Below are 10323 nucleotides of genomic sequence, written 5' to 3'. Positions count from 1 at the left end.
AAAACGTGACTATGTTGGACGTTTCTGGGCTTCGGTTCAGCAACATTTATCTTTTTAAAGATGATTTCCAAGTAATTCTAAGTAATTCAAAGTCTATTTGGTGAGCAGGAAGTGGTTGTCCATTGTTCTACACATGATTTGGCCCTAAGAGAGAAACCATACAAAAGGTTTTTCTACGCGCATAGACCTATGCGGCCGCCAGGGCTCCGTGTGCGCGTCATTTGCAATGTGGAGACTGTTGATCAACTCACTAATTACACTTCTCTCCTCTCTCTTTCTCCCTCCCTCTCCCTCTCCCCTCTCTCTCTCTCTCCTTTGCTCCCTCCCTCCCTCTCTCTCTCTCTCTCATTCGCCCTCTCTCTCTCTCTGTCTCTCTACCCATTCCCAGAGTGCATATCGGGAAATAGACACACAAAGACATGCGCACTCAACTTAATCAGCCATTTTTTTAAACAGGGCTAAAACGATAATAATTAGCAGAATAAAGACATATCGGATTTTCATTTCCTTTCCTCCGTTTCCCGACCCCCTTCCACAAGAGAAACTGCGAGGCAGCCCGTCGACACGTCGTTTCACCGCCACCGGATCCAAAATAAGGGATAGCTCTCTAAACGCTTGACATTTTTGATTTTCATCCCCTTTTTCCATTATAAAGTTGGAGGATTATTATTATTTTCTCTGTTTTTTCTACCTTTGTGTTGTCCAATTACGCAAGCCGCTGGATGTGACTTTGTTTTATAAACCCAAGAGCAAAGAGAGAAGCGGAGGTGACGGCTTTGAAGGGGGAAGAAAGTAAGTTTTTTCCTTTCCACCTCTCCCTTTAACTTTTATTGAGTAGTTTGGGGTGTGTGTGTTAAATTTAGGGGTCGGGTATCGATTATCTTTCTCGCTGGCGGATCCCTGACATCGGGATTGTTTGGATAACAGGTGCTGGATGTTTTTTTAGCCCAGAATAAAGGCGTATATTGTGGTGTTTGTGCAACTCCGGCGCTTTGGCTTCAGTAAAACCAGCGACTGACAAGAGTCGGAGGCGGCTTTACGCATGTGTCCGTGCTATTACAGTAGGATACCCCGTCCAAACTTGCCTTTTTCAAAGTTTACACGGTTTGTGTCGGGGTCGTGAGGTGGACAGACACACTGAATACTGCACATTAGATAAAAGAAACAAGACGAGTGTTTCTCCCCCTTATGTGGCTTTGCAGTGCGGATATGGTGTTGCGTTTCCAGGAGTCCGATCCTTCGGACATGTCCGTTTTGCGCTTGTTTCTGGCCGAGGAGTCCGGTTTTAGGTTTTCCTAGTATTCCGGAGCCCAGGTTCCACTCCTCAACCGTCCGATATTTAATTTCAACAAAAAATTCGGTTGCACCGCAATGCTCAAAGCCCCCTTTTAAGAAATCGGGTTATGTGCACCTCCCAGGCATTCACAGCCGAAGTGACACGATCAGCCTCCCGACACGATTCCCCTTCGTCACTATAGGTGTTTATCACTATAATATAGAAGTAACCTCTTTGTTATGGGAGTATTACACAAGCAAAGTGCATTTGCCGATTGTAGCCCATATGTCTTTACCTGCTGCGTTTAAAAAGTAGTCTCCCCGTACCGAGGCGTGGGTGGCTGCGTCGCCCAGTAGGGAGACCGATCGTTGGGATACTGACAGCACGGCGAGTCCCCCTAGAGCCAGCCAACTCTCGGATCCCCTATTTTTCTTTAACATCACAGTTTGCAAGATGAGAATGTTCCCAGAAGTCATTCACACAGCAATTGACATTCACATATTTTAAATTTTGCCTTCTTTCCGTCCATAGCCTATATGATCCATTTCCCCCCTCGATCCCCATCCGCGTCGGTGGGCTCATAATTTCTCTCCACATATAATAAATTGTCCTTGCCTTTATTCCCAGCGATGCGGGCTGCAGCAGCTTCTGTAAGTTGTCGATTGGTGGTGTTTTGTATTAATTTAGAGGAGAGGGAGCGAAGAGAGAGTGCTTCTCAGGTATTTTTGCGCCCTGATGGCTGGTTTTTGAGGTAGGTAGATAGACTTGGCTCGGATTGGGACGCGACAGTGACAGGGGCGACATCGATTGCACAGGAGAAAAAAAAAGACCCAGCAGGGCCAAGGGGCCAGTCAGTCTCCAACCCGGGTATGTAACGGTGTAAGTGAGTGTGTGAGTGTGAGAGTGTGTGTGCGTGGGGAGACTCTGTGCGCTCCAAATGAGCGATGCGCCAATATAAGATAGGCGACCTTTCACAGGACTCTCTTTCTCTTTTTATACACATCCTTTCTGGCATTTTATATGGGTTTTAGCATGTATATATTCTTGAAAATAGACACTTTCAAAAAATGTTTTTGCAATTTTGTTATTCTTGTAGATTTTTGGGATTATCGTATGCGTGCAGTTTACAGTCTACATGATGTATTTTTTAATGGAAATACGGGATTTTCAATGGATTCTCGGATGAGGACATTTATTAATGTATTATTAAGACTAATTTACGAATCCATTATTATTATTATTGTTGTTGTTGTCGTTGTTTTTATTATTGTTATTATTATTATTATCATTATTATTATTATTCTTATTTTGAGTGAAGACCAACGTTATCTCATATTTAAATTCAGGGATCAGATTGAAGATTGACATTCTTGTGTTTTTCCCCTTCGATGGAATTGTAAATTAAAGCTGATAAATTTTATGAACTGATAAACTTAAAACAGTGACGGTTTTTTGGGCGAGATGGCTCTGTTGGCAGATGTGTGTTAGACCATTCAGGGCGATTTATTTACGTCTCCATAAAATCCTACATTTCAATACAAAAAATATGGCCTAGGCCTACTCGTAAAAAAAAAAAAAAAGCCTAGAAAAAAATGAAATTATGAGAGAAGATGACACGATCTAATTGCAGTGAATTTCATCAGTTAATGACGGTATTGTCTCACGCCATGGAAGCTGAAATTCTGTCTTATTTTTCTTTACTTGCAAATGAGAGAATTTTTTGAGTTGTGTGTTTGCAAAAGCCCAGGCCTCTTGTTTTTGTTTTTCTGAGCAGGGTGTCTTAGCACTATCAAAGGCTGGTGTGTGTGTGTGTATGTGTGTGTGTGTATCTCTGCATGCTATTTAAGCTGCACACAATGTTCATTTTACCCTTAGCACTAGAGGGGAAGGATGAAAAAAAAAAAAAAAAACACATATAGTGTGAGAGATGGGCAGACAGCCCTGGGAGGACAATAGCTGTTGGCTTGAAAATGCTTCTTGATTATTAAAAGCTAATGCATTTTCAGCATTGCAGCCTTCATTAAGGGTGCGGATGGAGGGAGGGAGAGCGGGAGCGAGGGATGAGAGGGTATTGGGAGGAGGAGAGGACAGTAGAGGCAGAGGGAGAGAGAGGGAGACAGGGGCTGAGTCTGTCCTATAACTCCTGGGCCCAAGACACATGCAGCTAGAAGATTGGCTCGGGCCTCTCCTAGGGGTCGACAATGTGTCATTTCCACCCGGCTAGATTGCCCTCTGCCTATCTGATATTAATGTGCAAATCAATATTTCAGGGATTAAATTTCCCTTCTTCATTTTTTATGGTTTCTACCTCAATAAGTCTCCCGTCTAATAGAGGAGGCTGGATGATTTAGAAGCCTTTGCTGCAGAAAGAGAGAGGGAGAGAGAGAGAGAGAGAGAGAGAGACAGAATGAGAGAGAAAGAAATAGAGAGGAGCTTTGCAACAAGGCTATCGCTGCATTTTAATGTTCTTCTTCGTGGATCCCCATAGGCCCTTAGTAAGGAGGGCTATATCGCTGCTTTACAGTGTAAAGACAGCCAATTTGGCTAAAAAGGCAGAAAGGGAAAATATGAGTCCGGTTGAATACTTAAGACGCTGTGGTAATCCGAGTAGTGGGTATTAGTGAAGGGGAGCTCCCCCCCTTGAAACGACACACACACACACTCACACGCACATACAGACACACACAGAGGGCTACATCCAAACCTGCATTACCAAGCGTCACGGTTGAGCGAGCAGCGTAGCTTACTACACACCAGACCACTATAACAATATATATTTTTCCTCCTCCTGCTCCTTCTCTTTCTCTTTTTGCCTTTTTTTTTTGCATAGAAGCCCATCAGCATCCAGCGGCGAGATTTCCTCCCCTGTGTAATAACATCTGGCGTATGTGTGCGATAGAAATGAATCACTCCCGACACAATGACCTGTGTATGATTATTGGGGAAGGGAGGAGCGTATTACCATAGTCATAATGCTGCATCTCATTGAGAGTCAACCAAATGAGCTTGGACCCTTTGACTCCCTATAGACATTCATTAAGGGACAGTGCACAGAGAGGCGTCTGTCTGCCAATAGAGGTGTGTGTCTGTGTGTGTGTGTGTGTGGATGTGTGTTTATTTAATCCTCCTTCCTGTACCATCTGGTGCGTGTGTGCGTGCGCGTGTGTCTAGCAGCACAGTGTGAATTTCATACTATACGTGGAAGGGATTTTTTCCCCCCCTCATTCAGCCTTTGCAGCAGAGCAGAGCAGACTGTTTTAACATACCCTTGATAGGGAGAGCGTCAGCGAGTGAAAGCAAGAAATGGAGAGGGAGAAAGAGAGAGAGGAAGAGGCACAAAAGAGCTCTAATTGTAGCACGACCGCTTGGCTTCCTCCCTGATTCACGGCCATTACGATGTGAAAAGCACAACCGCCTGTCCTCCATTATCAAAACGGCTGGCCTACACACACACACACACACGCACACACACACTCACAGGAGAATCATGTAGATTTTTCCGCCTCCTTTCTATGGCTCAAATGACTACTATCATTTTGGTTACTAGCTTTGAGTCGCTTCAGTATTAAACATATACAGCATTCCCCATACAGGAATGAAAGGCTACTGAATTAACAAAGTAAAAAAAAAATAAATTCTTCACGTCTCAGGTTTCCCATTGTAGATGAAAACGTAGATACACACAGTCAGTGTTTTGCACCAGTCATATCTGACTGCCTTTGATGGGTCAGGTCCCGTTTTTTAACGCAGGCTTGTTCTCCCCATTCCTCTTCCCTCTTTACCCCTTCTTCTTCTTCTTCTTCTGTTTTTCAAAGTATTTTTAAAACGGCAGGTAATAGTAAAGAGCTATTATGTAACAGTTCTGTGCATAAAGATTTTGATGAGCTTGGTGGATGTAATGGTGTACGGCAAAGTTGGGTGTTTAAAGGAGAATAAGGTGTGATTTTGTTTGGTGTGTGTGTGTGTGTGATGTGTGTGTGTGAGGGGTGATGGCCTACACTAGCAGTGCCAGGGTCTCGTGGCCCAGGGAGGCCTGTAGGGGGAGAAGCTAAGAAGTCCGCAGCAGCAGAGCAGCATTATGTCTCAAAGAGGTGGGGGCTTTCTGTGTCAGCCCTGGGGCGCTACTGCTAACACACACACTTACACACACTCTTACACACACACTGAGCGAGAGGCAGAGGCGGGTTAAAGACTTGGAACGGGATCAAGCCCCTCTGTAGCTCCCGGGGAGGGTGCTTGTGAATATGCGAGTTTTAGTGTAATTAGCACTTAATTATATTAACATATGCAAATTGTCAGGCGGTGAGCTTGTACCGCCGGTGGGTATCGGCCGAGACACAAGCGACTCCATTGTACCACCACGGCAGAAAAGAGAATAATGGGTGTGTGTGAGGCAGCCAGCCAGCAGCCAGCCCCCCGTGCTAGTGCATAACCAGCTAGCTCATTTACGTCTCCGGCTGGCCGCTTGGCCAAATTTCATTAGTTTCCATGACGACCTGGTTAATTGTGCTGACTAATGTCCCCTGATCTATCGTCAGTCAGGGAGGGTGTGCACCCCCCCCATCCCAAAAAAAAAAAAAAAAAAAAAAAAAAGGAAGAGCGACAGGGCCCGACTGGCCGGCTTACACCAGCTCACAATGACTCCTGTTTACACACACACTCCGCTTGTAGCAGCATTTGCATATTCAAAAATACTGCCGTCCGGTCTTGTCTGGCCTGTGGGAGTGTGTGTATGTGTGTGTGTGTGAGAGAGAGAAAGAGAGAGAGAGAGAGAGAAAGAATGAGAGAGAGAGAGACAGACAGACAGACAGTGTGTGTGTGTGTGTGTGTGTGTGTGTGTGTGTGTGTGTGTGTGAGCGTGTGCACCGGCTTGTGTGCATGTGGCAGCAATGTGTCAGAGGGGATGACAACGGTTCATCTGTGTACCGTGTGTGTCTGTCTGCCTATGTGTCTGTGTCTGTGTGTGTGTGTGTGTGTGTGTGTGTGTGTGTGTGTGATAGATGCACATGTGTGACACACTGTCGAGTGTGAGGCGAGGTTGTGTCTATAAGGCTGGTGTGGTTGTGTGTAGCGACATCGTTGAATTTGTTTCTGATTATTGTACAAGCCTGAGATTGTGGAGTACATCTCGCCGGGACAGGGACTTTCTCTCTTCCTAACTTTCAGCGCCCCTTCCCTTTCCGAGCGTCCGTTTATCTAATTACGACACGTCTTTAAAGGTACACCCCACCAAGCGGCACGACTTGCCTTTTTCCCTTGTTGGGGTGGGTGTTCTGTGCTTCCCACTAGCCAAAGGTGGATGGAGATTGGGCCTAGTTGGTGCTACTAGTACTTGCGTGCTAATCCTGTTTTTTGACAGGAACGTAAACTGATATAATTGCTTTTCAGAGGCAGGAACGGCGGTTTATACAAGTGTGAAAGCACGGGAAAGGGGATTAGCATTATTTTGCATAATGCCAGGCAGGCGCTGAATGGGGCATTGAACGCTTGACTGGGTGACAGAGATGAAAGAGAGATGAAATGCTCTACCCCTCTTCTCTCTCTCTTTCTCCCTCCCTCTCTCTCTCTCTCTCTCTCTCTCTCTCTTCCCTCTCTCCCCTCTGGTCCCTCTGTCTCCGGCCTGTGTTGCCGGCACAGGACTGTGTTTTCCGGGAGGACCCCCCGGAACAGCCGAGCCGGTGTTTTTTTTTGGGGCTTGTTTGTTGGGATGCCTGCAGATGGAAGCAGCTGTCACGTGAGGCAATATGTATGATAATAAAGCTTGCGCGGAGACTGGTAAACTCTAGGCTTCCCTAAGCCTCCATATATATACTAAACAACATTCCCAAAGCACTGGAGTGTGCAATTATGGAGTGGATGGATGTGGCTCAGGTAGCATTTACATGGAAGGAAGGGAGCGGCTTTTGTGGATCAAACCAAACTACACTGTTCTTACATTTTCCTCTATTGAGATGTTTGGTGAGGATTTTTGCAGGATAGATCATAGTGGAATCGCCAGACAGGTGTGTTTCATGCGAATGTGGATGTGTGTGTACGTGTGTGTGTGTGTGTGTGTGCTAGTAGTAGGAAAGAAGGGTGGAGGGGGGGAGAAGGGTGGCGACGCAGCTTCAAATTGCCACCATGACTTCCATATGACCCAGCTCGACATTGCGGGTAATTTATGATCAACCGTCATCGTTGCTATTGCATCTGGTGTATGGAAATGATCCAGGGTCGAGGGACGGGTGCGGGGTGGGGTGGCAGAGAACACGGAGGGCCACAAAGACTGGTGTGGCCTGTTTTTGTTGTCTCTCATTGGACAGGATCCTCTTTCTGTGACCTTTTGCACGCCTTCCCTCGCCTTTCATATGCTAATCGAAAGCCAGGCCGAGGAGGAAACGTGCTGGAGCTGAGTGGAGGAGGACAAAGACTCTCTCTCTCTCCCTCTCTCTCTCTCTCTCTCTCTCTCTCTCTGTGTGTCTGTCTGTCTTACTCTGCGTCCCTTCCACGCTATATATCTCCTCTTTCTTTTTGCCCTTTCCCGTTCTTGAGCGACTTGACAGACTCGGACATGAAAGGGAGAGCGAGTGCGCGCTGAGTGGCTGGGAAAGGTGGGGAACGGGCGCTCTCGCCGTGACCCGCGCCACCTGCGAGGATCAAGTGCGTTGCGGGCAGCGATCGCTTGGTTATGTCTGCGTGTGAGTGTCACTTTGAGTGGCCCTTGTAGCGCGCGTTATTGTGGATCGGTAATCATTGGAGCCGCGCCGCCGGTCGGTAGTGTTACAGCTCAGGCTTGAAGAGTGATTTGCTGCTTTTCCAGTGAAGCTAGTCGAGTTGTCATAGAGGATCTATATTTCTCTCTGCCAGCTCTATCTCCTTACAAGCAGTAAAGCACTGTCTCTGGCGGGGTAAAAGGATACTAATAAAGTTACTACAACCCTCCCCTAGCACAGTACTCCGGTGCACCATTGTCAGGCGTGACGTGGGTTTTGAAGCTGTGCCGGCTCTGTTATGGGAAGGGGGCATGTTATCTGTAGGAAATGTAATTTTTGTCCTCATTGAAATCGTTCATTATTGAGCGCGGTTATCTAAATGTTTTTGTTGCTGTTGGTCCCGCGCCAGTCAGGATTGCGTTACCCTCTCTCTCTCTCTCTCTCTCTCTCTGTATCTCATGTCTCTCTCTCTCTCCGTCTCTCTCTCTCGCTCTCTCTCTCTCGCCAGGCCTTCGTCAGCCTCTTTAGGGAAAATAGAAAGAGGGGGATTTTTCTCTTCCCTCTGTGCTCTGTCCCGTTCTCAGGCTCTCCTGCCTATTTTGCATCAGCCATCTCGCACAGGATATTAGCCATGGAAAAAACATGGGTCTGGGTATTTCATTTGGAATAATATGTTTATTCTTTTCATTTGAAAGTGGAAGAGGAGGGTGTGAGGAGGAGGAGGGGGGGGGGTTCCATAGGGTGGGGAAAGAACAATTGGGGCCGTGTGTTTGAGGGCTCCTTGTGTTTGATCTGAGGTCCTGTGGGCTCCGGGGGTGGCTGAGATTCTCAGGTTTAGGTCAAATAAGACGGGCTGGTGAAATAAACGAACCTCTCTCTTTCTCTTACATTGTCTGACTCCTTGGCTTTCTCTCTCGAATGCGTTCTCTCTGTTTCTTTCTTTCCCTTTTTTTTTCCATCTGTCTCTTTTCCCCATTGCATCTCACACATAAATCCAGCTGTTCTGTACTTGTGTGTGTGTTTTTTTTTTTCTTTCTATTGACAGGCAGGGAAGTAAGGTAGCGAGGGGAGTTAATAGCAAACCCAACAGTGATTGGGCAACTTGAATGCAAAGAGAGACTCCCTCTTCATCGATTGATTCCAAACTCACGCTACAGTTTTTTTTTTGTAACATATGTACTTTTTTTTTTTTTTTTGTCAGTGGAATTGGACATGCGGTTTCCTTTCACACTGTGACAGTGTTTGTTAATGTGTGTTTGCCTGTACAGTCACAGCAAAGGACACTTGCTCAGCCCTTCAGGACCATGTGAATGCCTTAAAGTCCTCATCTTACATGTTCAACAAAAGCATTCAGCAGGCTCTTGTTTTTCTAGTCTCCATACTGCAAGGAGGAAAGGTTTGTCTGTGCTGGACTTGTAAACAGAATGGAGCACAGTACAAAAGGTTGCCATGCCACATTTTATCGATTGCTCTCCAAAGTATTTTCATAACCGTGTCTTTTTAGAAACCTGGCACGCAAACTCAGTAAATAAATAAATACAATACTGTACAGCTACTGGTCATGTCATACAAACAAGGTCCAGGTTTTTCCCCGTTCGAGGAAAAGAGCTGAAACACACTAAAACACCACAAGATGCCTCATGACAAATGATTCGTTCTCTCCGTCAGTGGCTGAAGACAAAGGCAGGGATTGAAGAGCCAGAGAGCCCAATCAAAAGAATTATACCCATTTAAAAGACCTCAAGGAAAAATGAGAAAGCGAGGAAGAGAGCGAGAGATATCCAGAGAAATGCGAGAGATAGAAAAAAGGCGATGAAGAAAAGAGAAAATGGAATGATAACAGACAAGATAAATATGAGACATAATGTTTTCGACCTCCTATCGATGCCTGTGCTCGCTCGCCTCCGTTTGGCGCAAGTATGTTATTCACTGGATGTTGTTATGTGTGCATCTGCCTCTGCATGCGCCTGTGTATGCATGTATATCTCATATGTGACATGATTGGCGTGTGGTATTCCTCGTGGCAATAGCTTTTGGATATCAAGGCCATCGGCAGGCCTAGTAGTCGGGGAATAAGTGGCTAATTAATTATGCATGACTGCTGGGCTTAAACAAACAGTGTAATGAGAGATGAGACGATTTACCAGGATGATTTTTTTTTCTGCTTTTGTTGCATGAAGACCTTGTAACTTGAGTATTATTGTGTAATATTATTGTTTTTATTATTTGCCCATGAATTTGGTAATATCCATGACGCCGGAGCATGTCAAACCCTGTGAGAGTTTAAGTGCATTTTCAAAAATATCCACTTTTGAGTGGTGAATGAGAATAAGACCATTTCTGCTCCTACAAGAC

At 45.7% G+C, this 10323-nt stretch overlaps 1 protein-coding gene across 1 annotated transcript in view; it reads left to right on the top strand.

Moving 5' to 3' along the window:
• The first annotated feature begins 403 nt into the window (after positions 1 to 403).
• zfhx4 (zinc finger homeobox 4) overlaps positions 404 to 10323 on the top strand; it is a 91571-nt gene continuing 81651 nt past the window's right edge. Inside the window, exon 1 of the mRNA XM_030079481.1 lies at positions 404 to 792. The gene's annotated coding sequence lies outside the window, so the exon portion shown is untranslated. The remainder of the gene's footprint in view (positions 793 to 10323) is intronic.

Source organism: Myripristis murdjan, chromosome 20 (assembly GCF_902150065.1).
Source record: "Myripristis murdjan chromosome 20, fMyrMur1.1, whole genome shotgun sequence".
NCBI classification, from domain to species: Eukaryota; Metazoa; Chordata; class Actinopteri; order Holocentriformes; family Holocentridae; genus Myripristis; species Myripristis murdjan.
The sequence above is the reverse complement of the archived record's forward strand: the minus strand, read 5'-3'. Positions and strand labels throughout refer to the sequence as shown.